We start from the raw sequence: 5,981 nt of genomic DNA on the forward strand, positions 1-5,981 counted from the left end.
TGTCCCTAAAAAACACAAGCAGGGCAGGGCATCATGTGGGCCACTTCATTAAAATCACATCCATGGTCCCACCTAGACCAATGGACACTCTGTGGGAGAGGGCACAGGTGATGGTGCCTGGAGGGAGAATCTCTTAGAATGTGCCTACAAATAATTTGGTGATCTGGAGCCCACTCTAAGTAACGCGATTCTACAGCCAAGGAATTCATCCAAGGGGTCCATGAATTGGCTCCTTGAAAAAGTCCCCTGTGAATGCTGATGGTGCTTCTCCTAGAACCCACTATCAGTAGCACTCAGGCATAGCACACAGAGAGCATCACACCCAACACTCCTATGGCAAAAATACTTTTGGTTCAAAGTAAAGACCACCAATTGCCATCCTGAAACATGGCATTCTATTAAAAGATTACAGGCCAGGCGTGGTGGCTCACACCTGTAATCCTAGCACTTTGGGAGGCCAAGGCGGGCGGATTGCTCAAGGTCAGGAGTTCGAAACCAGCCTGAGCAAGACCCCGTCTCTACCAAAAATAGAAATAATTAATTGACCAACTAAAAATATATATAGAAAAAATTAGCCGGGCATGGTGGCACATGCCTGTAGTCCCAGCTACTTGGGAGGCTGAGGCAAGAGGATCAATTGAGCCCAGGAGTTTGAGGTTGCTGTGAGCTAGGCTGACGCCATGGCACTCACTCTAGCCTGGGCAACAAAATTGAGACTCTGTCACAAAAAAAAAAAAAAAATTGACATTGAAAATTAATTAATTTTAATTAAACATTCTTTTTTACATCAAGCTTCCAGGACATGTCAATATCAAAGATCATGACCTGCACCCTTGAAAGTATATTTATTGAAAATATCATTTAAAAAAATTTCCTCTAATCTTGTGCAGAGAATCCAGTCACGTATTGTTGACCAGTCCCTGTGCTGCTAAACTGAAGATCAATGTCTCTTATAATAATTCACACTTCTAAACTGCCTATAAATTCAGCGTTCTCATAACTCCCTTCTCAACTCCACTAATGTGATATAACTACTCATGAAACTCAGCAAAACACTTTAATTACACTTTCCAGTTTATTAGAATTGGTACATGCAGGAATGGCCAAATGAAAGAGATGTGTAGTGCAAGACAAAGTGGTGGGGCAAGATGGCACTAGAAACTAATGCTGGTAAACAGCTGTGATTAAAGAAATCTCCCATCCTTTTTGTTCATTAAGAGCAGCTCACTGCAAAGAAACACCCTCTTTATAAATTAGATAATGCTCCCTATTTTACCTACCACAAAGCCAGACACAGACCCAAAAAATTCCCATTTTTGCTTCACAATCAATTAGATGAACAATTCTGTATTCACTAGTGTAAACAGAATACTTGCTAACCATATGTGAGTTAAGTTACTCTCCTTTTGCCAGGCCCCTGAACTGTCATCCTCCTTCAGCATTAACCAGTAGATAACTCCACTCTCTGCCCCTCCTAAGAATAGTCTGACTTCAGGGTAAATCATTCTCTGATCTACCATCTAATTGTGTCACCTGACATCCTGACATCTCCCTACAATGCTTTTTCTAATCTTTTTTACTCCTTTCTATAAAAAGAAGCCCCTTTCTGCCTAAACTTTGAGATGCTTGCAGATCTTATATTTGGTGCTTTCCCACAGTTGCAATACTCCTTCACAATAAAGACACTTCTCACCTAAATCTGAAATGGTTGTATTTGCTAATGTCAAAAACAGCCCCAGGCCAGGCGTGGTGGCTCACGCCTGTAATCCTAGCACTTTGGGAGGCCAAGGCGGGCGGATTGCTCAAGGTCAGGAGTTCAAAACCAGCCTGAGCAAGACCCCGTCTCTACCAAAAATAGAAATAAATTAATTGACCAGCTAAAAATATATATACAAAAAATTAGCCGGGCATGGTGGAGCATGCCTGTAGTCCCAGCTATTCGGGAGGCTGAGGCAGTAGGATCGCTGAGTCCCGGCGACTGAGGTTGCTGTGAGCCAGGCTGACACCACGGCACTCACTCTAGCCTGGGCAACAAAGTGAAACTCTGTCTCAAAAAAAAAAAAAAAAAAAAAAAACAGCCCCAGGACAATAACAGATGCACTCCCAGAAGGGGCATTACAGTTTTCCATCCCTAAACCAACCAAATCTTCCAGTGGGTCCTGGTTCCCAGCTTTCCAGGGATCTGTAGCTTCTCTCAGTATAAAGGGCTCCTTCTGTGGCTGGTATGAGTAGGCTAGAACACCTGAGAGTGAGGCCCCTTAGGAAAAACTCACTGGGCCTTCAATGACCTCCTTTTACAGGCTCAAGATTGGGGTAAGCTTGGAGGCCCTGGTTCCATGCCTCTGCTTCTCATTTAGGCTTATTCATTTCATTGTAAATAAAAAAATACCCAGTATTTGAAGAATCTAGCAAAATTACTTAAAGTCAGTGCTTAGGTGTTGTGGCAATCTGTACAGCTAGCGAGCCGTTATAGTTCTTGTTACAGCTCTTATTCATTTGACCAGGGAAAGAACCAAGAGGCACACAGAAGAGTTGGAGAACAGCCTTTATTTTTCTACAGCAGGCTCAGCACACCTAGTGTTACAGCTCTCTTCGTGTCTTCCAATCTTCTGAGCCTTCAGCCCCTTTTGCTCCTGCTTTTATACCCTTGGTAGGGCTCAAAAAGCATCCAATCAACTACAAGCTTTAACATCCAATCAACAACAAGCTTTAGCATCCAATCAACAACAAGCTTTAGCATCCAATCAACAACAAGCTTTAACATCAAATTAACAACAGTGGGATTCAAAAATTACCCAATCAGGATCATGCAAGCAGTGTGGCCTTGAAACAGGCAGCAGCCTGTGGGCCTGGGGTCATTCCACCACGGCCTCAGCAGCCGTGCCCTCCAACGGCCACATGCAGCACTGGTCCACAGAGTTCCATAGCTACAGGGAGGAAGCAAGAGGCCACATCCCGGCACCCAACATTTTCTGCATCATAGGTTTATACAAGGGAGTACAGTTCTGAAGGGAAAATACTCAAACCACAATATTTTTCCTCTGCTCTCACACCGCAACAATCAACATGGAAGATTTATGAGAACAAATGTGCACAAATTTCTCCCTAATAACAAACAAGCAATCAATTTTGTTACTAAATGTCCTCAAATACAGCTCAATCTGATACTATTTGACTGAAGATAGTGTCAAATCACACAGGTTTAGGATTCAACCCCCAAAACTATCCCCCCTTTCAGACACCACTTGCATGTCCAGGAATCCAAATCTTCTGATAGATCAGCCTCAAGTAGGAGTTCCATGACCTCCTCTGTATATTTGATTCATTTCCCAGACCAGCTCACAAACCTCAGGAAAATACTTATCATATTCACTGGTTTATAATAAGGGATATCTTGAAAGATATAAACAAAAAGCCACATGAGGAGATACATAGGGCAAGGTATGGGGAAGAAGGGGTGCACAGATTAAAGCCCTTGACAGATTCCCCACTTCCAGGGACCACCACCTGTTCAGCTATCTAGAAGTTCTCCAAACCCTGTCCTTTGGGGTTTTTATAGAAGCTTCATTTATAAGCATAATTAGTTTATCTGTATAAGTCATTTACAATCCACTTAACCTTCAGCCCCTCCCTGCTCCCTAAAGCTTGGGAGTGGGACTGAAAATTTCATCCCTCCAAACAAATGGCTGGTTTCCCTGGCAACCAGCCTCCCACCCAGGGGTTTCAAAATATATCATAATATCACAGAAATTATAAGGCACTTAAATTTCATACTTCTACAGGAAAACCGAAAGTATTTATCTCTTTGAGATATAAGTAAGTCATTTAATTATTATTTTCATGATAACAAATCATTTAGTAAACAATGCCATGTTTACAGTGAGTTTTGCAAAAACTGCCTCATTAACATAAGCTCAGATGTGTTTGATAGGCTAATTGTAAAGAAATAAAAGATTTTCTTTCACCTTTGCCATACAGGAACTACTTCAGGAACCAAGAAAGAAAGGCCAAATATGTTTTTTTTTTTTTCTAAATTTTCTATATCTCATTTTTTTAAAGAATATTTATTAAAGTTGCTTAATATACAATTTCTCATTTTTCATTTTAGAAGTCATTTATTGTGAAGTAATTCTTCTGTCTGATGACAAACAGCAGCCACAATGATTACTCTGGACCTCCACGTTGGATAAATTAAATTTCTTCTTGAGATACAAGTTTCCTTCTATATTTCTGAGGCAATGTTTTTATTATTTCTGCAGTATCTGGTGGACCCTGATACATCAGCAAATCTGGTGATTTACTTCCCTTAGAATGCTGGGAAATTGCAGAAGAGTGAGATGGTAACCCTGCTGATCTCAAAGCTTCTGATACATTGAGTTTAGGATTGTCTCTTCGGTCAGGAAATCTTATTAATGGAGTGTGTGGCTTGACTACCTGGACGACCCTGCTGGCAGACGCCATCTTGCTGCCCATCATGACCCCCTGTTTTTTAAATATATTCTTATTGCTATAGTCATTTAGCAAATAACAAAGCCTACAGGAGCTGAGAGCTAGGAATCATAAATAAAAAAACCAAAATAATTGGCCGGGCGTGGTGGCTCACGCCTGTAATCCTAGCACTTTGGGAGGCCGAGGCGGGCGGATTGCTCAAGGTCAGGAGTTCAAAACCAGCCTGAGCAAGAGCAAGACCCCGTCTCTACCAAAAATAGAAAGAAATTAATTGGCCAACTAATATATATATATAGAAAAAATTAGCCGGGCATGGTGGCACATGCCTGTAGTCCCAGCTACTCGGGAGGCTGAGGCAGTAGGATCGCTGAGCCCCGGAGATTGAGGTTGCTGTGAGCCAGGCTAACGCCATGGCACTCACTCTAGCCTGGGCAACAAAGCGAGACTCTGTCTCAAAAAAAAAAAAAAAACCCAAAATATATCATAATATCACAGAAATTATAAGGCACTTAAATTTCATACTTCTACAGGAAAACCAAAAGTATTTATCTCTTTGAGATATAAGTAGGTCATTTAATTCTTATTTTCATGATAACAAATCATTTAGTAAACAATGCCATGTGAACTATTCTCAGAGTTGCAAAATCCCATCTCAAAGGCTTTATTGGTAAACTCCAACATCCAGATAACAGGACACAAAACAGTGAACCCCTCTTACAAATCCTCCACCCCCCAAAAAGAAATAGGAGAAGAAATAGGTGTTTTGATGAATCTTTGTCGTTCATTAATTTTTTTCCCACACTTCCTTGTACAAATGTATTCATTTTTCTGCAACCAAAATGGAACAAAGATTTGTTTCTATTTCAATTCCTGGGTATACTTGCCAAAGCAAAGCCCTGAAATTCTATTGAAAATCACCTGCAAATAAGCAACAGACCTGAGAGACCTACTACACTTACTCTGGGGAAGAAAATAGGTACATAATAAGTTTTTTAAATGCAATATATAAATAGACTTTTCCTGAAATCTACCTTTTTATGATGACATAACCACTACACAACTGTAACCACTCAATTCTTGGATTCGGTTTGCTGTCTCCTGCACTTTATGAAAGTCTTTGCTTCAAGCCCCCCTGGTGGACCCCCAAAACAAACCATGGACGACTGCTGTCTGATCCATAAATCCTGTTTGTTCTAATAAACTCTCTCTCTTTTTTTTTTTTTTTTTTTGAGACAGAGTCTGGCTTAGTTGGCCAGGCTAGAGTGAGTGCCATGGCATCAGCCTAGCTCACAGCAACCTCAACCTCCTGGGCTTAAGCAATCCTGCTGCCTCAGCCTCCCAAGTAGCTGGGACTACAGGCATGCACCACCATGCCCGGCTAAATTTTTCTATATATATTAGTTGGCCAATTAATTTCTTTCTATTTATAATAGAGACAGGGTCTCACTCTTGCTCAGGCTGGTTTAGAACTCCTGACCTCGAGCAATCCACCCCCCTCGGCCTCCCAGAGTGCTAGGATTACAGGTGTGAGC

The 5,981-nt window shown here is 41.4% G+C and overlaps 1 pseudogene; it reads right to left on the minus strand.

Moving 5' to 3' along the window:
• Positions 1-4,088: 4,088 nt before the first annotated feature.
• Positions 4,089-4,480, minus strand: LOC142865724 (alpha-ketoglutarate dehydrogenase component 4 pseudogene; annotated as a pseudogene).
• Positions 4,481-5,981: the final 1,501 nt, after the last annotated feature.

The sequence above is a fragment of the Microcebus murinus genome, chromosome 31, assembly GCF_040939455.1.
Source record: "Microcebus murinus isolate Inina chromosome 31, M.murinus_Inina_mat1.0, whole genome shotgun sequence".
NCBI classification, from domain to species: domain Eukaryota; kingdom Metazoa; phylum Chordata; class Mammalia; order Primates; family Cheirogaleidae; genus Microcebus; species Microcebus murinus.